The sequence below is a fragment of the Hippopotamus amphibius genome, chromosome 1, assembly GCF_030028045.1.
Source record: "Hippopotamus amphibius kiboko isolate mHipAmp2 chromosome 1, mHipAmp2.hap2, whole genome shotgun sequence".
NCBI lineage: Eukaryota > Metazoa > Chordata > Mammalia > Artiodactyla > Hippopotamidae > Hippopotamus > Hippopotamus amphibius.
In genome coordinates this window covers 39889287-39914387 of record NC_080186.1, presented here as the reverse complement: position 1 = coordinate 39914387, position 25101 = coordinate 39889287, and the positions used below count along the sequence as shown (strand labels likewise).

The window sequence follows — 25101 nt, the reverse complement described above, 5'->3', positions numbered from 1 at the left end:
CCACCCCTGGCTGGGGCCCCCTGCCTGCCAGGCTGGACCAGACCACCCGCCTGGATTTTATTTTGCAATTAGAAGACATCGCCTGTGAGGAGCTGTCAGCATGATGTCCCAACAACTGGAAAGAGGGAATCTTGCTGAGGGAGAGATTTGCCCCTTATAAGTTGTGTGATGGTTGCTCTGTTAGACTCCATTGTGTGAAACCAAGACTCTGATGCTCTGGATAGTCTGCAGCATTCAACCCTCCTCCCCTTTCCCTGCAGGAATTACCTCCGGAAGTTTACCCACTTCTGTAGGGCTCCTGGTTCCCCTGTATCCTGATGGTGGCAAATGGGATAGGGAAAAACTGCCCTTGTATCATGCAGCAAATGGAGGTGTACAATATTTCTGTGACATCATCAAGCCTGTTAGGTTTCAGGAAAACCATCTGGCTTGTCCTAGGATGGCTTTCTAAGCAGTCACTGACATCAATCAGACATTGATCAGTAATGATCACTCGATCATCAATTAGTTTTAAATTATCAGCATTCACCAAGCTTCTACTGTGTATCCAGCCCTGTGCTTGGCCTGTGACTGGCAGAAATAAAGTGGATTCTGGATGTCTTCCTTTAAGGGAATTCAACTGGAGAGCTCGGAGGTGGGAACAGAGAAAAGGATGAGGGACTTGAAGTCAAACAGAGGTAGGTTTGAATGGCAACACTTTAGCGTATTAACTGTGTGACTGTAGGCAAGTGACCTCACCTTTTTAAGGCTCAGTGATCAGGATACCTGGCTTCCTTGTTGTGACTATTAAAGGAGAGGATACAAAACACTTTGCCCACTACTGGATCCATGGGAAATGCTCTGATGGTGTTGTGTCAAATGCAGGATGAATGCACACAACTGTAGCTATTTAAATTGTGATAGGAATTCAGAGAAGGGAGATATTTATGTGTGAATTATTTTACAAGGTCTAGGCTCGTAGAGCAGGTAATTCAGACCCTGCTGTGTCTGGGACTGGGGCTGTGCAGTACAACAGATGGCCACAGGGAGGAGACATAGGACAAATCTTAGCATCTTCCATTCCACTGTTCTTCCAGGCAGAGAAACCAGTAGATGACAATACTTTCTCCAGTCCCTCCCACACCTATGTTATAATCAAAGCTAAACTTCCATGTATAATACCTGTAGAAAGATGAGGGATTCATAGGGCTTTTCAATTGCAGCAAAATGTCAAAAGTTCTCTGAGGCATTCCTGGTACATAGGAGCCAGTGTATCAGAAAAGTTAATTTGCTCTGATTTTTTTTTCATGTTCTCTGATCAACTCTTCCAATATCTCTCTGAAATATGCAAATACCTGTAGTTTTCTGCATCTCTCTGAAGGTTTTGGGACACCAACTATCTTCCTAAAATATTCTGAAACTCCTTAAAACGCTGACTTTCTATACATCTCTAAAATTATAAATCTCTATGTGGGTGTCTTTTTTTTTTACCATCGCTACACTTTGAAACCACACTTTCTCTCTGAAGCTCAGAGACTCTCAGCCCATCTGTCTACCACAGCTTCTTATAATTTCACAAATGAACATCAGACAAAGACAGATGGTGCCTGGGAAAAACTTCAGGAATTTGAACCTCCTAGTTCTGGGCTACAGCTGTCTTGGTTCAGAAGAAGGTGGAGATCAGAGCCCTTCCCACAAGGGAAGTTTCAGCTAGAATTGGAGCCAGAGAAAAGGGCCGGGCATTTGGAGTCAGTCAAACCTGGGTTTGATTGCCTATTCCTCGCCTTACTGTTTGTGTGACCTTGGCAAATTGCTTCTCCCCCTCCAAGTCTCTCTTTTCTAACCTAGTGAAAATAATCCTGCAGACTTCGAGATTATTGTGAGGATTAGAGGAAAGATGCTCAAGTACTGTGGCTATACGAGGCAGTCAAGTGTAAAGTGTCTGGTGGACGCCCATGACTAGCATGACTCTGAGTGAGATAAGAGCCTGGAGGACCAAGAGATTCGTGTGTGAATTCCATTAGCCCTTGGCGTGGAAAAAAAGTATTCAGAGTCCACTGCATTAAAAAAATCGCGTTGTGGGACTTCCTAGGTGGCACAGTGGTAAAGAATCCGCCTGCCAATGCAGGGGACACGGGTTCGAGCCCTGCCCTGGGAAGATTCCACATGCCATGGAGCAACTAAGCCCGTGAGCCACAACTATTGAGCCCATGTGCCACAACTATTGAAGCCCACGTGCCTAGGGCCCGTGCTCCACAACAAGAGAAGCCACTACAATGAGGAGCCTGCACATCACAATGAAGAGTAGCCTCCGCTCGCAGCAACTAGGAAAGCCTGTGTGCAGCAACGAAGAACTGACGCAGCTAATAAATAAATAAAATTAATTAATTAATTAAAAAAAAATCACGTTGTGTAAGCCCACAATATTGCTTCCTATGCAGAATCTGTGGGGCTATGGACCTGCAAGAATTAGTCTTACTTCCCCCCTACCCCAGCTTTATTGAGGTATAATTGACAAATAAACTTGTACTATATTTAAAGTACACAGAGACTTCCCTGATGGTACAGTGGTTAAGAATCTGCCTGCCATTGCAGGGGACATGGATTCGATCCCTGGACCAGGAAGATCCTACATGCCGTGGAGCAACTAAGCCTGTGCACCACAACTACTGAACCTGTGCTCTAGAGCTTGAGAGCCACAACTACTGAGCCCATGTGCCACAACTACCGAAGCCCGCATGCCTAAAGCCTGTGCTCCACAAAAAGAGAAGTCACCACACTGAGAAGATTGTGCACTGCAACAAAGAATAGCCCCTGCGCACAGCAATAAAGACCCAGCGCAGCCAAAAAAATAAAAAATAAAAATTAAAAAAAGTGTACACCGCAATGCTTTCATATATGTATACATTGTGAAATGAGTCCCACAATCAAGTTAATTAACACATCTATCACTTCACATAGTGACCGTTTTATTTTGGTGAGAATGCTGAATACACACTCTCTTAGCAAACTTCACGTATACAACACAGCATTATTAGCTATAGTCATCATGCTTTACATTAGACGCTCAGAACTCATTCATCTTACAACTGAAAGTGTGTACCCTTGACAAACCTCTTTCCATTTCCTCCATCCCCCAGCCTCTGGCAGCCGCCATTGTATTCTCCATTTCTATGAGTTCAACTTCTTTTTGGTTCCACATACAAGTGATACCATACGGTATTTGTCTTTCTCTGTCTGGCTTATTACACTTAACATAATGCCCTTCAAGTTTATCCATGTTGTCACAAATGGTAGGATTCCCTTCTTTCTTGAAGAACAATATTCCCGTGTGTGTGTGTGTGTGTGTGTGTGTGTGTGTGTGTGTGTGTGTGTGCGCGCGTGCGCACCCGTGCCTATATATATTTTCTTTACGCATTCATCCACTGATGGACACTTAGGTTGTTTCCATATCTTGGCTAAGGTGAATAATGCTGCAGTGAACACCAGAGTGCGGATATCTTTTTGGGATACTGATTTTGTTTCCTTCAGATATATACCCAAAGTAGAATTGCTAGGTCATATGGTAGCTCTATTTTTAATTTTTTGAGGAACCTCAACACTGTTTTCCATAATAGTTGTACCAATTTACACTCCCACCAACAGTGTACATCCTCGATATCTTCAGCAACACTTTTTATTTCTTTTTGATACAGTAATAAACATCCCACCAGGTGTGATGCGATATCTCATTGTGGTTTTGATTTGCATTTCTCCGATTAGTGATGTTGAGGATCTTTTCATAAACTTATTGGTCTTTTGTAGTCTTTTTTTCTTTTTTTTTTAAAATGCTTATTTATTTATTTATTTATTTATTTATTTATTTATTTATTTATTTGGCTGCCCTGGGCTTTTAGTCAGGGCACGCGGGATCTTTTTAGCTGTGGCATGCGGGCTCTTAGTTGTGGCATGTGGGATCTATTCCCTGATCAGGGATCGAACCCGGGCCCCCTGCATTGGGAGCACGGAGTCTTAACTGGTGGACCACCAGGGAAGTCCCTGTATGTCTTTTTTTGGGAAAAATATCCATTCAGGCACGTTGCCTATTTTTATTTGAGGGGGATTGGGAGAACGTCTATTTAGATTTTCTGCCTATTTTTAAATTGGGTTATTTGTGGGGTTTTTTTTTTTTTTTTTTTTTTTTTGCTATTCGGTTATGTTTCCTTATGTATTTTGGATATTAACTCTTTAACAGTTATATGATTTGCAAATATTTTCTTCCATTCTGTAGTTTGCCTTTTCACTTTGCCGATTGTTTCATCTACTCTGTAGAAACTTTTTTAGTTTGATGTAATCCTGATTATTTATTTTTGCTTTCATCTCCTGTGCTTTTGATATGAGATTCAAAAATTGCCAAGACAAATGTCAGGGAGATTTCTGTTCTGTTTTCTTCTAGAGTTTTACAATTTCAAATCTTTCCTTTAAGGCTTTAACCTATTCTGAATTAATTTGGGGCATGATGTAAGATAAAAGTCCAATTTCACTCTTTTGCATGTGAATACCTAGTTTTCCAAACACCATCTGTTGAAGAGACTATCCCTTCCCCATTTGTACTCTTCGTGTTTGTCAAAAATTAATTGACTGTATCTGTGTGGGTTTATTTCTAGGCTCCCTATTTTGTTCCATTGATCTGTGTGTCTGTTTTTGTGCCAATGTCACACTGTTTCATTACTATAGCTTTGTAGTATGGTGCAAAATCAGGACATGTGATGCCTTCAGCTTTGTTCTTCTTGCTCAAGAACAGAACGTTAGCTATTTGGGGTATTTTGCAGTTCCAAATGAATTTTAGGGTTGTTTTTTATATGCCTGTGAGAAATGCCTTTAGAATTCTGATAGCAATTGCATTTAATCTAGAGATTGCTTTGGGTAGAATGGACATTTTAACAATATTAATTCTTCCAATCCATTAACAGCATATTTCCCCATTTTTGTTTTTTTCAATTTCTTCTGTCAATATTTTATAGTTTTCAGTGTATAGATCTTTCAGCTCCTTGGTTAAGTTTATCCTTAAGAATTTTATTCTTTTTCATACTATTATAAATGGGACTTTTTTTCTTTATTTTTTCAGATATTTGTTTTTAGTGTAGCGAATGAAAGCTTTTTTTGTATGTTGATTTTGTGACCTGAAACTCTACAATATTCATCCATTACTTCAAAGAATTTTTTGGTGGCGTCTTTAGGGTTTTCTACATATAAGATCATGTTATCTGCAAACAGAGGCATTTTGCTGTTTCCTTTCTGATTTGGATGTCTTTTATTTCTTTTATTCTGTCTATTTGCTCTGGCTAGGACTCCAGTACTATGTTGAGTAGAAGTGGTAAGAGTGAGCATCTCTGTCTTATTATAATCTTAGAGGGAAAGCTTTGAGCTTTTCACCATTGAATATTTCCGTTAGCTGTGGGCTAAGTTCAAGGTCTTTATTACGTTGAGGTACATTTCATGTATACCTGACTTTTTGAGGTGGATTTCATTTATGTCTAACTTGTTAAGAATTTTTATCACAAAAGGATGTTGAGGTACATTTTCATCTATACTTAATTTGTTGAGAGGTTTTTTAATCATGTAAGGATGTTGAGTTTAGTCAAATGCTTTTTCTGCATCTATTGAGATGATCATATAATTTTAATCATTTATTTTGTTAATGTGATGGATCACACTTATTGATTTGCATCCCAGGGATAAATCCCGCTTGATCATGGTGCATGGTCCTCCTAATGTGCTTTTGAATTTGGTTTGCTAGTATTTTGTTGAGGGTTTTTGCATTTATGTTCATCAGGGTTATCAGCCTGTGATTTTCTGTTATTGGTGTGACCTTGTCTGGCTGTTGGATTAAGGTAATGCAAGCCTTGAAAAATGAGTTTGGAAGTGTTTCTTTCTCTTTGATTTTTGGGAAGAGTTTGAGAAGGATTGGTATTAATTCTTCTTTAAATATTTGGTAGAAGTCACCAGTGAAGTCATTTGATTCTGGGGTTTTCTTTATTGGGAGATTTTTGATTATTGATTCAATCTCCTTATTCATTATTAGTCTGTTCTAACTTTTCAATTTCTTCCTGACTCCAGCTTTGTAGGTTGTATGTTTCTAGGAGTTTATTAATTTCTTCTAGGTTATCCAGTTTTTTAGCATATAATTGTTCACAGAAGCCTCTTATGATCTTTTGTATTTCTGTGGTATCAGTTGTAATGTCTCCTCTTTCATTAATGATTTTATTTACTTGTCTTCTCTCTCTTTTTTAGTTATTCTAGCTAAAGTTTTGCCAACTCTGTTATCTTTTCAAAAAGCCAACTCAGTTTTGTTGATTTTTTCTATTGTATTTCTAGTCTCTGTTTCGTTTATTTCTTCTCTGATATTCATTATTTCTTTCCTTATAATAACTTTGGGCTTATTTTGTTCTTCTCTTTCTCATTACTTGAGGTATAATGTTTGATTGTTTATTTGAGATCTTTATTCTTTTTTTTATTTACTTATTTTATTATTTTTTATTGAAGCATAGTTGATTTACAAGGTTGTGTTAGTTTTTGGTGTACAGCAAAGTGATTCAGTTATATATCTATATACATATTATTTTTCATATTATTTTCCATGATGGTTTATTACAGAATATTGAATATAGTTCCCTGTGCTATATAGTAGGACCTTGTTGTTTATCTCTTTTATATATAGTAGTCTGTATCTGCCAATCTGAGAAATAGACTCATAGACATAGAAAACAAACTTTTGATTACCAAAGGGGAAAGAGGGTGGTTATAAATTAGGAGTTGGAGATCTTAATTTTTAAAATAGGCATTTATCAATACGAATTATTCACTTTGAATATGCAATATCAAGAGTTGGACACAAGGTGGGGCAATAGAGCAGATTTCAGCTTCTTCCACTGCAGTTTACCTTTAGCGATGAGGTGTAAAGCCTTCTGTGGCACTTAGACACTATCTTATGTGTGACCCCATCTACCTGCAGTGTTTAGCATCAGTGAGGATTATGTGGGCAGCTGGAAATCTGAGCTGTTGTTGGACCGTATGTCTCTGTATTTAGCATTTAGACTTGTGTGTTCCAATAGAACTTTCTGCTCTGATGGAAATATTCCAAACCTGTGCTGTCCAAAATGGTAGCTATTGACCACATAGGGCTATTGAGTACTTGAAATGTGACTAGTACAATTGAGGAACAAAATTTTTAATTCAATTTAATGGTAATTAATTTGAATATGAATAGCTACATATGGGTAGCGGGTTCTAGATTAGACAGCACAGCGTTCTAGACAACTTCAGTTTATCTAATAATGAATGAACACTTTCCATCCCAGCCTCTTTCTAAGGCTGAGTGAAGATGAATTAGTGAGCTTGTCCCCCGAGGACCTCACAGTGGAGGAGGGGTTGGAAGTGGGGGAAGAAGCAAAGATGAATTCATAAACACTATTACACAAGCAAGCCTAATTACTACAGTAAGAGATGGAAATCATACTGATGGTTGCTTCTACTTTTGAGTGCCTAACCAGGGCAAACCACCTTATAGTGTGATTTAATCCTCAGGGCATCCCTATGAGATTTTGCAGATGAAGAAACCAAGGCACAGAGTGACCAAACGGTTCGTTTGTGACAATTTAGATGCCAACCTAGGCGGATGTCTTACTCTAAAATCTCCGTATAATGCCTATAAGGAACTTAAAAGAGGACTATGTCACGTCAAGTGGCGATGCTATTCAAACTTTCTAAAGAAGGTTGGATTTCAGCGGGCAGGAAGAATAAGTAGGGTTTTAGTAGAAAAGAAAGAAGACAGAGTCCAAGCAGAAGGGTGAGGCGAGAAATCCTGGGGGCTTGTTCTGCACATTAACGTTGTAATTAACCGAAATTTGGGGAGCAGCACACCTCTCCTTTGTAACAGGTTTAGCTGAGTCCAGGGAGAGGGGATTGGTCCTTGACTAGAGGAGTCTGTGCTTATGGGGAAATTGGGAGGGTGTGGTCCATGGAACAACATCACCTCAAACCACTGGTCTGGGAGGGAGACTAGAGAGCCCCCACTGGGGCTGGAGGGATGTAGAGCCCAGTGAGTAGCAGCATCAGGAGCGGGAGAGAGGGTATCTCCCTTCAAGGTGGGTAAATGCATGGAGAGCAAACACACACCCATCTACATTTAAACATCAAAGGAGACTCCCAACTTCATAAAGATGAACTATGGATCCTGGGAGAGAGACGTGGGGAATGACGGGAGCCATGAAGTTCAAGTTGTGTTAGACTCACTCCTTTTCCTGTATTTTCAAGATTCACTGATCAAGAGATGTAAGAGAATCTACTGATGAAACAATCAAGTTCTTTAACATCAATTATATGGTGGGATCAGCAGACAAAGTTTTTCACATCGAGATTTCAAAAAGACACTTGCCAAAATCTCCTGGAGACACGATGGTATATGTGGTGGACTTGTGATAGTTGATGCTGCTATGGCAACCTAGAGGGTTGCCTCTAACCTCTAGTCTAACCTCTAGCGACTTAACAAATCAGCTCTATTCTTGGCCATGTTCCCTAACAAATGTATTGCATGATCTAAATTAAAGACGTTGGCTAAAGCATTATCCTGTTTGGTAAAGAGAACCAAATTGCTGTTCAGAGAATCAAAAGCCAAGTAGTTATTGTCTGCTATAGTTGATTTGACTCTATCCAGATTATATTTAATTACAAAAGCTGCAAAGTTTAGCATTTAGCCTCAAGAAAACCAAATTGAAAAGGAAAGGAATGTTTGATTTGGTAATGTCATTCTCAGTCAAACTCTTTTAGTGCTTGCTGTGGGGACCTTATGGTGAATAAACCACTGTTCTCACTGATCATACGTTCCCCACATCAGAGCTGATAGAATCACTTGGACACTTGCTACTTAAATGGGGACTACAAAACCTGTGGTGACTTACGTTGTGAAGTGGAGTCCTGGCTATGAATAAACCCAGTGGTAGCCTGGCTTTTCTGCTGCAAATATAGAATGTTTTTTTAAAAACTGGTTCAGGATATTTAAGTTAAAAAAATTAAATGTGAGGGTTGTGTTGGGAGGGAGGTGATTGTCCTGTGATAATTCCCCCCTAAATGCAGATCTCTGCTTAGAGAAACGAACAGACGATTATGAAAGCCAGGATTTTTTTTCAAGTTCAGTCCCAAGGGGTGTCTCCCTAAAGCAGCACCGGACAGGCCAGAAACACATGTGGACAGAGGAAAAGACTGGCTGTGAGCTGCTTGTGTGTGGGGTCAAGTCCTCACCTCAGCTCTGTCCTACCGCAGGGTGTGGTCTGGAGCAGGCGAGAGGAAGCATTTTTAAGTGACTTAAGTGCTTGCAGCTCCACTGACCTGGCCTTTTCTCCCTCCTCCAATCTGTTCTCCCCACTAAAGGCAGAAAGACCTTTGCAAATGTAACTCCACCCATATCACTCAACCTACACTCTGCTTAGAACCTACCACTGTTTTTCCAGGAATGTCCGCAGAGTTTACTGGTGCCTGCGTGGTCCACCCTTGCAGCTTCACTTACCCCAAAGCGCCCTCCTTTTTGCTCTCCACGCTCTACTCACTGTAGTCTTTTGTTCTTGGCAACACGCTGTGGCCTTCCACTGCAGGGCCTTTGCACATGCTGCTGCCTTTGTCCTGTGAATGCTCCTGCACCCACCCCTTGCTTTGTGCTCTCATAGATTCATATTCTTCCCATAAACTACAGAAAGGAGGGACTGGCCTGATTCTGCCCATCATATTATCCCCAGCATAATGCCAGACACATAATCAATAACTAATTATTGAAAAAATGACTGAACTTTCTTTCTAGAGTGAAAGACTTTTCATGCTGTCCATCAGATATCGCTTTTAGGAGAGTATGCATTATTGATCTTTCACTGCACTTCCCTTTCAAATTTTCAGGGTGGGGGTGGGAGGGAGAGCTTGACTCATGGCTGGGAAGGCTTAGGCATTGGCAAAGGGCCAGTGAGTAGGTGGGAGAGGTGTGAAGGCTTTGGAGTGTGATGCAAAGGGGGAGAGAGGAATTTTTCCAGACTGTCCTGAGGAGTCATCTACTTTGCCAATGACTATGTTCTCTCGTAGTCTTTGCCAATGACTATGCCAGGCCACCCTGGGCCCCAGGAATTTAATCTTAATGAGTAGACGATAAGTAGATAAACACATAGAGCCCTGAAGGAGCTGGGACTCTTCACCAGCAAGATTCTCATGTAACCTATGCCTGTTGTACCTCACATGACTTCAAGCCATGATGTAATCTCTGTAAATCTTTTTTTCAAATCAATTGTGATCCAAAGCATGATGAGTGAAGTCAGAGAAAACTAAATTTGAGTGTCCACTCAGCTACTTACCAGCTGCGTTTTCAAACAGTCCTGTTCAAAATCTGTTTCTGTCTCCACAAGGTGGTATTAATAACAGTTTCCATTTCATTGGGCTACAGCGAGTTTACATCAAAAAAATGTTTGTAAAGTACTGAACACCACTCTTGTCTCACTGGCTTGACATACAGAGGTTTATTTGCTGCTTACGCTGCAGTACAGTGCCATGATTAGCAGTGGCAGGAGTGCAAACCTCTTCATCCTTTCTGGAAGACAATTGGATACTATGTGTGAAAAGCCTTAAATTACTTGCCCAGTAATTTCACACTTCTAGGAATTATATCTAGCCAAATAACCAGAGACGCGGATATACCAGTGGATGAATGTGGATAACCATTATAACCTATTGACAACAATGGGCCACTGGAAAGACTGAAGCATTTAACAGTATTGGAGGAGAGGAAGCAGGATGGCAGTGGTGGTTGTAAGGGCTGTGTTTCTCCCAACTGCTGAGGTTTACTTCCTGTGAAAGCAGCTTTTTCTGTTACTAGAGTAATACCGGTGACCTCTCTCTACCTCCTTACTTACTACTCATCACACTTCCATGGTATAAATTTGGGATCAGGAACTGAGATGTGTCTTCTGAAACTCCTTCCCATCTATCTAAGGAATAGGCAACTCACAGGAAACATGTGTTCTCAATTGCTTTCAGCCACGAAGTAAGTTTAGCAGTTAAGTCTCTGTCTCTATGGGAGCAGGCTATCACTGCCTGTAATTGGGCAGATAAATCAGCCCAATACTGGAAATCATCATTAGATTGTCCACTCACCCACTCACATATGCTAACTTATACCAATGATTTATAAAGATGACATTTTAATTCGCAATCTGCCTTAATCTTTTGTATTATTTCTCAATTAGTTTAGTATTACTTACGAGAATGCAATCATGGTGTTTAGCAATCATCTTAAAAGGTAGTCTCTATATCTACAGTATCAGCATTACCTGGGAACTTCTCAGAAATGCACATTCTTGGACTCTACCTAGACCCACTGAATCAGAAACTCTGTGGGTGGAGCCCCGTGGTTTGTGTTTTAACAAGTTCTCTAGGTGATTCCAATGCGTGCTAAAGTCTGTAAGCACTCATTTTTTTTTTTTTAGCACACACACAATATTGGATGAAAATATATCCAAATGTTACTGTTACCAAATCAGGTCCAGCGGCTCACTGCTGGGAAATCAATACCTGAGAAGCAGTTGTGGGTAGAAAGGAAAGTTGCTTTTAATCAGAATGCCGGCAATCTGGGGAGGTAGTGGACTCAGGGTCCCCCCAAAAGCTAACTCCAAAGATCCTGCTTGGCCATGAAAGTTTTTAAAGGGCAAAAGGGAAGTAAGCTAATCATTGAGCTAATCATTGAGATAGGGAGTCAGCAGCTGCCATTCCCTACTGTGTGCAAGCTTGCTGACTTCTTGTGGTTTTTCTTTAGGTGCCGTCTTGGTCACACAGTTTGCGAGATTATTAAAGGGGAAGCTAGGGAAAAGATCTGGTCATCTGTTAATTACTTATTCTTTATTTCTACTTCTTTGATCCACAAGAAGAACCAACAGATTAGGCAAGGTATTGTGTGAGCAAAAGATGTGAAAGGTGTGCTAGGGCCAGAGACGCGCAGAGCATGGGAGTGCCTGGTTTAAGGTTAGTGACAAGACAAAGGGGCCTCCTGTAGAGAGCTCTTTCCTGCAAAGAGCTCTGTCTTGCCAAACGCTGCTTATATTCCTAGTAATTTTCTTTGAGAGGTGGGGCTGCAGGTGTGTGTGTGTTTCAGTATAAGTTAATTTTAAAATAAATCGTCTCATTTTTCAGATATTTTTGTGGATTTCTTGGCTTACATCCTATTAGTAAATGGGTGGAGCTGCAGGTCTTGATGTCATTCGATGAATTATCAGCTTTTAATTTATTGAAAGTAGGTAAGATTACAGATATTTGTAGTTTATGAGAGTAGATAAACTTTCCCACTTAGGAATTTTTATTTTTAAATAATGACATATTCATATGAAATTGCAAAGACAGAACTGAAAGCAATCGATTTCTGTATCTTAACCATGTGTCCTACAACCTTGCTATAACTGCTTATCAGCTCCAGGAGTTTTTTGTTTTGTTTTTGCAATTCCTTGGGATTTTCTTTACAGAGAATCTTTTCACATATGAACAACCTATCGTGTTTTACTGTTGCTTCTGGCCAATGTTCAAAAACAGAATTCTCTAAGATTTCCCCTAGTCAATATTTTCCTCTTTATCCATTGTATCTTTCCCACTCATACCTCAGGAATGGGCTCTGGTAAGTGTCAAGGAAATCTAATGTAGCATAGAGATGGGTGAACATCCCCAAGGGAAGGAAAACGTTAGTGGGAGGTGGAAAAATTCCCATCCTGGGCCAACTGATGATCAACTAATTTATCTTTCCTCACCCCTGAAAAATGGAGGTAATCAATAGAATCATCCCCTTGTTTATAATCAAGGCATAAATTAATACTACAGTGAAACAGATAATGCAGTTATCTGTTCGGTTATCTGTTCATGTGCAGTTCAATGAATTCTGAAAAATGAATATGCTGTTAATTGTGCCTTATAGCACATTTCCATTATCATAGAAAGTTCCCTTACCCCAGGGGTCCCCAGCCCCAGGGCCACGGACCAGTTCTGGTCTGCGGCCTGTTAGGGACTGGGCTGCACAGCAGGAGGTGAGCGGCAGGTGAGCTAGTGAAGCTTCATCTGCTGCTCCCCATTGCTCCCCATCACCTGCATTACCGCCTGAACCATCCCCCCAACCCCGCCATCCACGAAAAAACTGTCTGCCAAGAAACCGGTCCCTGGTGCCAAAAAGTTTGGAGAGAGCTGCCTTACCCCTTTTAGTCAATCCCTCACTCCTCCAGTGACTACCACTCTACGAGTTTTACAGCTTTGCCTATTCTAGAAGTTCATACGCATGGAATCACTGTACTCGTTTTCTGGTGTCGTGTCTGTTTTATTCAGTGTAATGTTTTGAAATTCACCCACATCATTGCATGTATCATTCGTTTTCCTTTGCTGCTGCCTAGTAGTATTCCACTGCCAGAATATAGAGTGGTTTATCCATCTGCTTGTTGATGGGCACCTGGACTATGCCTAGTTTTGGCTGTTATGAATAAGACTGCTGTTAGTTTGCATCCCACAGGCCTGCAAGGTCTGTGCTTGCCCAGCTCTAAGACTGAAGAAAAAACCTGGAGGCAGCAACAGAGACATCAGTGCTTAAATGGAGGGGGGAGCTTACCCATCTGAAGCAAGGTCCTGGAGCCACACCCCACCGTGTGCTGCTGATAGCAGGCAGGACAAGGTGGCTGTCTCTGCTCCTGGGGGCAGGGGGAGGTTACCAGTTATAGGGTGAATTGACATCAGGTGGGCTCATGGGTTACCAGGGAAACCAGCAGAGAGGCCCGCCCCTCATCTCCCCTTTGATAAGCATAGTGAGAGTTCTGATCGAACGTTAGAACAATCATTAGATGGGGCCCGGGGCAAGCAGGTAGGAAGGTCAGTCATGTGAATCGAGTGTAGGTGAATCAGGCCCTGGAGGAGCAGGGGATGTACAGAGAGCAAGAGAACAGCCATCTTGAGTGGCCAGACCATGCAACTACTATGAACATTCTTTTACAAAGAGATTTGTGAATATGTTTTCATTTCTCTCTGAGTAATGCCTGGGAGTAGAGTTTTTGGGTCATTAGGTAAATGTATACATTACTTTACAAGAAACTGCCAGTCTTAGACACAATAGCAGTGTATAGGAGTTGTCACATCCTTGGCAACGTATTGGGTTGTCAATGTTTTCATTTTAGCTATTTCAGTGACTTTGGGGTGAAACCTCAATGTAGTTTTACTTTGCAATTCCCTAATACCTAGTAATGTTGCTCATTTTTTAGTCTACTTATTGACCATTTATATACCTTCTTTTTTGAAGTGCTTGTTTAAATCTTTCTAAATTGGGTTGTTTTAAAATTTATTGTTGCGTTATAAAAGTTATTTATATATTCTAGATACAAACCCTTTGTCAGATGTATATGCTACAAATATTCTCTTCTGGTTGAAGTCTTTTCCACTTAGTTTCTTAATGGTGTGAAAATGGTGTAATGGATAAAAAATTTTTAATTTTGATGAAATCCAATTCATCAATTTTAGGTTTTTCTAAGATTGGGTTAGATGCAGATGGCAGTAAGCTCTAAGTTATCATGGCTTAAACAAGACGGCAATTTCTTTTTTTTTCCTCTCACTAATGCAGGAAGTCCATTCTGTAATCACCAGGACTTTCTTCAGTTTTGTTGTTTTCTATTCTCAATATATGGGTTCCAACTTGTGGTCCATGAAAGTATCCAAACCAAAGTAAAGAAAAGAGAACACGTCCTCTCTCTGCGGATACTTCCTTGGAGCAGGACCATCATTAACTCATATTTAATTGGCCAGGACTTAGTCTCATCAACGTACAGGGCTACAAGTGATGCTTAACATTGCTGTTTATACTCCATTTGGCTATGTACTCACCTAAAAAATCAAGTTCTAATAAAATAGAAGAAAGGATAACAGATATTGTAGGGAAATTTGTAATCTCTGCCATAACGTGTTGATTCCTTCCTATGAACTTTCTCATTTCATCTATTTTCAAATATATTGGTATGCAATAATTGTTTCAATCTTATCTTTATTTTTTCCTGATTTTGCAATTAAATTGTGATTTTCATTCTTAGTATTGTTGATTCATACTTACTTTTTTTTTTCCGATCAATATTGTCAAAGTTTCGTCAATTGTATCTTTTTGAAGAAATAACTTCTGGCTTAGTTTATCTTCTCCAGTGGAGTTTCAAAACTTGAGTGATACTGCTTGTTTCTTAGAAATTTTTATCAGCATTTATATCTGTAAAAATGCAGTAAAAGATGTCAATCTCAGGTTCCCAAATGACCAACAGAAGGAGAAATTGCTAATCCAGCAAATGAAGCAAGGTTATTTGTAGGGTTTTAGGCTTTAGATTCAGTGATTTTAAGGTGGGTCTTTCCTAGTGATAAAGAGTGAGGTTCAAGAAAAACTCTGGAGTGATGGGAACTCTGGAGGAAAGAGTCTTAAAGTCTTGGTGAAAAAGTTGTTAGTCTTGATAAGTAAACTCTCTTTGTGGGTTCACTGCCTTAATTTTAGGAGCAATGATTTCCTTGACCACATAGCTAAGTTATTTTTATGTGAGCTCAGTATTGCATAGTATAGGGATACAAAAGTGTTCCCAATCCCTCTATTATTTGGGTCAGGGAGAGGTAATATAGTTAATTTCCATTTTTGATATGTATTGGTCAGTCTATTTATCAACCATCTATCTATCATCTATCTATCTATCATCTATCTAATCTATCTCATCTATCCATGTATCATCTATCTATCTATCTATCTATCTATCTATCTATCTATCTATCTATCTATCTATCTACCTATCTATCTATATCATCTATCTACCATCTATCTATCTATTCAAATATATATGAATATGTGTGTGTGTATATATATATATATAGAGAGAGGAATTGAGTCATGAGATTCCCATGAGTCATGGGACTGGCAAGTTCAAAATGTGTGAGGCAGGCCAGAAGGTCCCGGGAAGAGTTGATACTGCAGTCTTGAGTCCAAAATCTGCAGGAGATGTCAGCAAACTGAAAACAGAAGCAAGGTTACTACGTTACTATTGCTTCTTCTTTGGGAAATTTTGGTCTTTGTTCTAATTTATAATTCTGTTGCATAAAGTTGCAATAGGGTTATAAATCTAAAAAAATTTTCAAACCTAACATATTCATACTGAAAAAATATCTTCTGGGGAAGCTTTATTTTAAAATATCAATACTTAGAAAAGTCTAGAAATTATACCTGTTGTAACTATTTTAACTTGTATAAAATTTTAGATATTAATATAAATGTTCAAGGGATTATAGAGTTACTCAAATCCTTTTAGAGGATACATAAGCAAAATATTGAAGACAGCTAGGATTAAGTCCCAAACTATCTCTTCAAGGGAGCCACCATGGCACACTTAAAAAATATTCAATGTCCCTTGTTAAAGATGGTAAGACAGACATTATTCAGGACCATCCAGTAGGATGGAATGAAATTTTACAATAAGGGGTAAAGATTGGGCTCAACCCCAAATATAATATTGGCAAGTGGGAAGCTATAGCCAAGGAGCCGTGTGGAAGTCAGTGAACAGAACATCTCTAAGAGGAAACATCAGGGGTAAGGGGGATTCTGGCTAAACCGATTAACAGGAGTTTTGCTGAATGAAGACAGGTCAGGGTGGTCAGACATCATACGGGGGATAGTGGAGGATGAGGAACCTGGTCAGACGCTGAGGATATCACATATCAAGGGTGAGTGATCCTGGTTAGACTGACTTAGCAGGGTTCTTGCTAAAACTAGATTTTACAAGGAAGTGCACAGATGGGTCTAGGAAAGGCTCAAGACCCTGATGAAAGTTGATCAAGCAAAGAATCTTTGTCAGTACCAAGAGACAACATTTCTGTCAATAGCTTTGGAGAAAGAGCACTTGTCCTTAATGGTTAACTCTTTTGTTTTAAAAGAACTTTATTGAGGTATAATTGATATATAAAAAATTGATATATAAAAAATTGAACATATTTAATGGGTACAATTTGATGAGTTTGAACATATGTAAACACCTGTGATACCATCAGCATAGTCAAGGTAACAGACATACCCAACACTTCCCAGAGTTTCCCAGTGTCCCTTTGCTTTTTTGTTTGTTTATTTGATTGATTGATTGATTGATTTTGGGGGCTGTGTTGGGTCTTAGTTGCAGCATGTGGGACCTTTCCTTGCAGTGTGTGGGCTTCTCCTTAGTTGTGGAGTGCGGATTTTCTCTCTCTAGTTGTGGCATGAGAGCTTCAGGGTTCATGGGTTCTGTAGTTGTGGCACGCGGGTTCCAGAGCACGTGGGCTCTGTAGTTTGCAGTATGCAGTCTTTCCAGTTGAGGCGTGAGAGCTCAGTAATTGTGGCACGTGGGCTTAGTTGTCCCACGGAGTGTGGGATCTTAGTTCCCTGACCAGGGATCGAACCAGCATCCCCTGCACTGCAAGGCAGATTCTTTACCACTGGACCACCAGGGAAGACCCTGTGTCCCTTTGATTTTGTTTTTGTTTTTTATGTGTGTGGTAAGAACCCTTAACATGAGGTCTATCCTTTCAACAAATTTTGAAGAGTAGAATACTGCAGTGTGAACTAGGCACTATGCTGAAGATATGGAAACAACCCAAGTATCCATCAACAGATAAATGGATAGAGCAAAAGTGGCATATACATACAATACCATATTAACTCTTTAATTGGATTATGTTGATGGTACTTTGCGCAATCATCTTCCTGTATCACCATGGTTTTATATTACCAGGGAGTGTTGTATCTTTATCCATTGCCCTAGGGAATCTAGTTTCCTGAGAAAATATTTGACTTTCCTTCATCTCCACTTCAGGAGATTCCAGTTCAGTAAGTCTGGAAAAGGACCTGAGGATCTGTACTTTCCTGTGCACAGAGTCTTGGCTGTCAGGTAGATATCTATATCCCCACGAGAAAAATAAGGAAACAGACTCAAAGATAGAATGTGTTGTCCCTTATCACATGATGGGATTCCAAAAACAGATTCTCAGACTCTAAGCTCTGTACTGTCTTTTATTCTTTATAGACCTTGGATTTACCCTAACATCTGTTTGTTAATGCTGTTCATTGTGAATGATACTTTGTATAGTTTTGTGCCAATAGGTTTTGCAAGTGTGGATTTATAGCCTGTTTGGTAGGATATATTTTTTCAGTTGCTTAGTAAATTCCCCTTCTCCTTAGTAAATAAATAGTCTGAGGTCTTGATTTCAAAGAAAACTTCTACACAGAGGTTGTACATGTTAAGTGGAAAAATGTGTGTGGAATTGTATATGTGCATGTATGTGTGTGTGTGTGTGTGTTATCCATGGTTTCTTACTGATTGTTGGTGGATAGAAGAGGAAAAGGTACATATACCTTGTGGAAAAAATTTACAGAGAAATAGGGGAGAGATTTTTTTTAAGTATGATATTTTTAAAGAGGAAGTCAGGTACTATGGAAAGAGCACAGAAGTGAGTCATACAGATCTTGAATTTTAATCCTGGTTCTACTGTTTACTGGCTGTGTGACCTTGGACACAATTACCTAGCAAACAGGAGGCACTGGTTATTTTTGGATGCTGTTATTTTTATTCTTTTAAAGACCTTATGGAATACTTACAAAATGAGTATAGCATGGAGTCATGCGTGCATTTGAGTGTACAGCTTCTCAGCTGCATTACAGTAACAGTCACCTATTTGTATAGTAAATGGTCTCTCTAACTAAAAATTTGCCAACCTCATCATCTAATCCAGTGTCTACCCAGTGACAAGTGAGCTTGCCTAAAATTCATAATGATTATAGCTACCATTTATTGAGTATTGGCTACATTTTTGATTCTGTGTTAATCCTGAAATAAAAAACCTTGCTAAATTCTCTGAAGAAGAAACAGTGGAGAACAAATTGTCTGATAAAAAACCAGGAAAAAGAAATTGCTATACAAATATACAGATCGTAAAAACTTGGAAAATTGAAAAAAAAAAAAAAACCACACCTCAAATATTTTGCTATTCCAATCTTGGTCCAAAGAGAAAATAAATCAATTAAAAAAATAGAAATACAAACTATTAAAAGACTATTAATAATCATGCCAGAATTTATGGGATAAATTGTAAATAAGGGAATAATGAGGTTGATAGCAAGATGAAAAGCATAAAAGGAAAGGGAGATTTACATTTATCTGAGCATAATTTTTGTAATTTGAGAGGTCTCCATCATAAAGTTTTATTTTTTCAACTAGAATTTTAATTTTACCATGAAAAGCGAAGTAACTTTTTGTTAGGTGAACATTAAAATTGTCATATCATTCCACACACTGAATTAATTTAAGCTAGGCTGAAGTCTTCAGTCTTTTTTTTCCCCTAATTTTAAAGATTGTGGCAAAATTCAGTGACATAAAACTTACCATCCTAATCATTTCTAAGTGTGCAACACATTCACATTGTTGTGCAACCATCACAACCCATCTCCAGAAATATTTTCATCTTGCAAAACTGAAACTTTATACCTATTAAACAGTAAATCCCATTTCCTCCTCCCACCAGCCGCTGGCAATCACCATCCCATGTTCTACGTCCTTGAATTTGACTACTCCAGGTACATCATATAAGTGGAATCATAGAGTACTTATCTTTTAACCACTGGGTTATTTCACTTAGCATAGAATCCTCACAATTTGTCCATGTTGTAACATATATCAGAATTTTCTTCCTTTTTAAGGCTGAAAAATATTGCATTGCATGTGTATGCTATATTCTGCTTATCTGTTCCATCAATGGACACTTGGGTTGATTTTATATTGTAGCCACATTTTAGTCATATATTTTATTTACCATAAATAATACAGTTTTGAACACAGATGCACAAACATTTCTTCAAGACTCTGCTTTCAGTTCATTTAGATGTATTCCCAGAAGTGAAATTGATGGATCTTATGGTAATTCTATTTTTAATTTTTTGGGGGAGCCACCATACTGTTTTCCACAGAAACAGTACCATTTTATATTCTCACCAACAGTGCCCCAAAGTTCCAATATCTCCACTTCCTTGCCAACACTTATTTCCTGTCTTTTTAAAAAATTATTTTTGAATTTTCTATAGTAGCTATCTTAATGTGTATGAGGTGATATCTCATTGTTTTTTTTGATTTATATCTTCTTAATGATTAGTGATGTTGAGCATTATTTCATATGCTTACTGGCTATTTGTATATCTTCTGTGAAGAAATATCTGTTCAACTTTTGCCCATTTTTGAATAGGGCACTTGTTATTTTTGTTGTTGAGTTTTAAGAGTTCTTTATATAATCTGGGTATTAATCCTTATCAGCATATGATTTGCAAATATTTTCTCCCATTCTATGGGTTGCCTTTTCATTCTGTTAATTGTGTCCTTTGATGCAAAGAAGTTTAACTTTGATGTAGTCAAATGTATCTATTTTTCCCTTTTTTTGCCTGTGCTCTTGGTTTCATACCCAAGAAATCATTGCCAAGTCCAACATCACGAAAATTTTCCCTATATTTTCTTCTAAGAGTTTTCTATTTTTGGCTCCCATGTTTACGTCTTTATCCATTTTAAGTTAATTTTTGTATTTGGTATAAAGTGAGGGTCCAACTTCATCCTTCTGCATGTGGATATCCATGGGGTATTATTCAAAGGCCTCCTTCTCCATTGAGTGGCCTTCGCAGTACTTCTAAGATCATTTGACAATATATATGAGCATTTATTTCTGGACTTCCTATCCTATTTCATTGATCTATCTTTATGCCAATATCACACTGTTTTGATTATTATAGTTTTACAGCAAGTTTTGAAATCATGAAGTATGAGTCTTCCAATTTTATTCTTTTTAAATTTTTTTTTTGGCCTATTCAAAATACCTTGAGGTCACATATGAATTTCAGATGGGTTTTTAAAATATCACTGGGATTTTGATAGGAATTTCATTGGGTAGTTTGACTTGAGTAGTATTGACATCTTAACTATATTGTCTTCCAATCCATGAACACGGGGTATGTTTCCATTTGTCTATGTCTTCTTTAATTTCTTTCAGAAATGTGCTGTGGTTTTCATTGAACAACTCTTTCACCTCCTTGACTAATTCCTGAGTATTTTATACCTTTTGTTGCTGTTGTAAATGGATTATTTTTAAAATATCCTTTTCAGATTGTTGTTAGTGTATAGAAATGCAACTGATTTTTGTGTGTTGATTTTGCCTTCTGCTAATTTGCTGAATTTATTTATTAGTTCACACAGTTTTTTTTTTTTTTTGGTAGAATCTTTAGAATTTTCTGTATATAAGACTATATAGTCTGTGAACAGAGATAATTTTACTTCTTCCTTTGCAATATGGATGCTTTGTATTTATTTTTCTTGCCTAATTCCTCTGGTTAAAACCTTCAATACTATGTCTAATAGAAGTGACAAAAGTGGACATCCCTATCTTGTTCCTGATTTAGAGGAAATGGTTTTCATCTTTCACTACTGAGTATGATGTTCACTGTGGGTTTTCATATATTTTATGTTGAGGTAGTTTTCCTCCATTCCTAGTTATTGAGTGTTTTTATCATACAAGGATTTTGAATTTTGTCATATATTTTTTTCTGCAGCAATTGAAATGATCATGTGGTTTTTTTCTTTCATTTTGTTAATATGATATATTATTTTCATCAATTTTTTTGTATTAAACCATCTTTTTAATTCAGGAATAAACCTCACTTGTTCATATTATATAATCCTTTTAATATGTTACTGAATTCTGTTTACTAGTATTGTGTTGAGGATTTTTGCATCAGTGTTCATAAGGGGATATTTGTCCGCAGTTTTCTTTTCTTGCAGTGTCTTTATCTGGTGTTGATATTAAGAGAATGTTATTCATTCTTTGCCCAGTTTTGCAGAGTTTCAGTTTACTCACTCACTATTTAATAGTCAGAAAATTTTCAAGGTGCTTTATTTGAAGACTTCTGTAGCTCTTCTTCTTCATAGCTCCTTTCTTTCTGGAACTCAGCCTTTCTTACTCCTGCCACTTAGCCTCCTGAAATCTATTATGGCTTCTCAACTCAGCAAGGCCTTTTGGGGTTTTGTTTGTGTTCTCTTTTCCTCTGCCTACAATCAAAGATTTGCCTACTGGAAGCCTAGGTGATTGTAGAATTGCCTCATTGATTTTATTGTGTCTGTTTCCTAAAAGTAAAAAAAAAAAAGTTACTTCGCATATTTTTCTTGTTTCTTGTTTTAACATTGTTTGTCAATGTTAGGTCCTATCTTTGTTACTTCATCATAGCTAGAATCAGAAGTTCTGTTCAATATTTGGGTTTCTCATGCCAAGTAAATAGCAGGTGAGGAAAGTTGCCACTATCTTGGCAGGGGTAATTTATGCTTATCATCAGGAAGAGGTAGAGCTAATGTTACTCAAAGGAGATAGGGAAGAGTATGTTTATTTACAGCATCAGTTAATCTTATCTGGTTTGGGTTGACTGAATGCTTATCTCCAGAGCTATTGACTCTTGGTAAATAACGTAAAATCTATCAACTAAAGATACATGATGTTCTGAAACCAGGGATCTGTGAGTTGTTACAGAGCAAGAGCATATCAGCCTGTTTTCATTGTTTAGGAATGATAATTTTATTTAAGATTAGCACCAGATTTTGGGCAGGGCAGGGAGTAGCGGATATCAGGGTTCCAAGACTAAGTCTGATCACATAGCTAGAATAGATTTATGTGAACAGTTCAACATGAGACCCCTACCATGAGCAGAATTGGGGCTTTGCAGCACTGGGATACTTCAAGTAACACTAATGGGGATCTGAGATCTGGAGATAATGCACATCCTGTGTGATGCTACCCCATATGTAGACCAAGAAGACCAAACCCCTTTCAATGCATATCCTTCTTCTGTTGTTACTGTATTATGTCCTTTGTAATAAAGCTGTTTTTAATCAACTAAGTCTTCTGAGTCATTTCAACAAACACTTAAGGTTCTTGGTGTATAATTTACATAGTTTGGCACCCAGATGATCCATTAGAGCTTCACTTTTTACTCCATTTCTCAATTTTAAAAAACTGTATTGAAATATTATTTACATACAGTAAAATGCACCCATTTAAAATATAGTTTGATGCATTTTTAGAAATGTCTATCTTGTAATCACTACCACATTCAAGATATAGAACTTTTCCATGAGCTCCAAAACTCCTTCTTGTTGTTTGACAGCCTTCCCCTTGCCAAATATTAATAGCAAGTGGAAAAATGTAACATCCATTGCTTGAGAAGGTCATGGTAATAAAGGTCTTACACATCTCAGGGATAAGGATCTCAGTCATCACATGAGTTTAGCTACATAGGCTCACAGAGATGCTGTGAGAGGGATAGCTGAAAGGTTGAGGAATCTAGAATAGGTAGGAGAAGAGGGACATGGTAAGTGTTAGTTGTGGCCTTAAGATCAGCTCTAAGGTGACCCGGAAAAGACAGCATGCAGACTCCTAGATTAATTTACTATTCAGTACACATGGATGAAGCACTGCATGGGGTGATATATAGCAGATGCTCTGGTGGGCCCCCCAGATCTCCCTTCAAGACTGAGTCACCTATTCCCCAAGTTCCCAGAAGCATCAGTGATTACAATTTCTCAGCTAAGTGCCTTTATGGGAATTGTCCTCAAGCAAAGCAAGCTCTCTGTCAAAGGTCACGCACCCTCTTCAAGTACAAGGGCAGCCCATACCAATGACTGTCCTTGCAGTGGTATGAAGGTCTACCCCTCCACCCCCATCTCATGGTGGAGCAACCCTAATGGACCATCCTAGCTTCCTGTTACCTCAACCTACCCCATTACAGTTCAACAACTCTTCCTGCTAAATCCTACTTCATTCACTTGATCATCGGTGTTGATCCCAAGTGTATACTCCAGTAAACTTCCTGTATACAATTCCACATCTTAGAGACAGTTTCTCAGGAGCCTCATCTAAGACAGCATTTTGTTATGTGCTTTCCACAAAGGGAAATCCCCTAACATCTAACAAAAAGTTATTACACTCGCTAGTAATCAGATAAATTAAAGACGACCTAAATAAGTTGAGCAATACCCATAGTCATGGATCAGAAGTCTCAACATATCAACTGATTTAATCAAAATCCCAGCAGGCTTTTTTTTTTTAACTGAAAATTGTTAGGTAATTATAAAATTTATGTGCATAAAAGAATAGCAACTTTTGAATCTCTATGAAACTCTCCTCTGATCCCAAACCAGGTTAGTCCAGACAGTGATATACAACGGAAAGAAATATTTACTGAACTGCCAAGTGTCTGAGATGTACTGAGGAAAAAAATCTAGATGGCACTGGAGGCTCATTTCTAATTCCTCCTTGCAGTAGCTCAGCAGAAATGGCTCAAATTAGCTCAAGAAAGCAGGATAAGACTAGTTACCTTTGTTTTAGAGTCACATAAATGCTTCTTACTTCTCATCTCTTAGAAGCAGAGCATTACAGTGGAGGATTTACAAGAGGAACACTGACCATGCTGCCTGCAGGTCAGCCATGCCTGGCCTCAGAACAGCTTTCTATGGAAGAGGGAGAATTAGCGGTTTGTCTATGGTCCTGTACTTATCAGCTTGTAAGTTCTGTCCTCCATAAGCCTCATTTTATACCTGCATTTTGCGATACAGTAAGTCCCCTACATGTGAATGAGTTCTGTGCCGAGAAAGCGTTTGTAAATCCAATTTGTTTGTAAGTTCAACAAAGTTAGCCTAGGTACCCAACTAACACACTTGGCTAGTACTGTAGTGTAACAGGTTTATAATACTTTTCACACAAATAATGCATAAAAAACAAACACAAAAATAAAGAAAACATTTTAAATCTTACAGTACAGTACCTTGAAAAGTACAGTAGTACAGTACAACAGCTGGCATCCAGGGACTGGCATCAAGTGAACAGGCAAAAAGCGTTACTGACTGGAGGAGGGAGAGGAGGTGGGAGATGGTAGAGCTGAAGGATCGTCAGCAATAGGAGACAGAGGGCAAGCTGCAATTTCACTCACACCTGATGTTGATGGAATGCATGTCCACATCTTTGAAAGTTTGCAACTTGAAG

General features: G+C 38.6%; 1 pseudogene; it reads left to right on the top strand.

Moving 5' to 3' along the window:
• The window catches only part of LOC130858095 (selection and upkeep of intraepithelial T-cells protein 8-like), a 34396-nt pseudogene that overhangs the window by 685 nt on the left and 8610 nt on the right, over nt 1-25101 (top strand).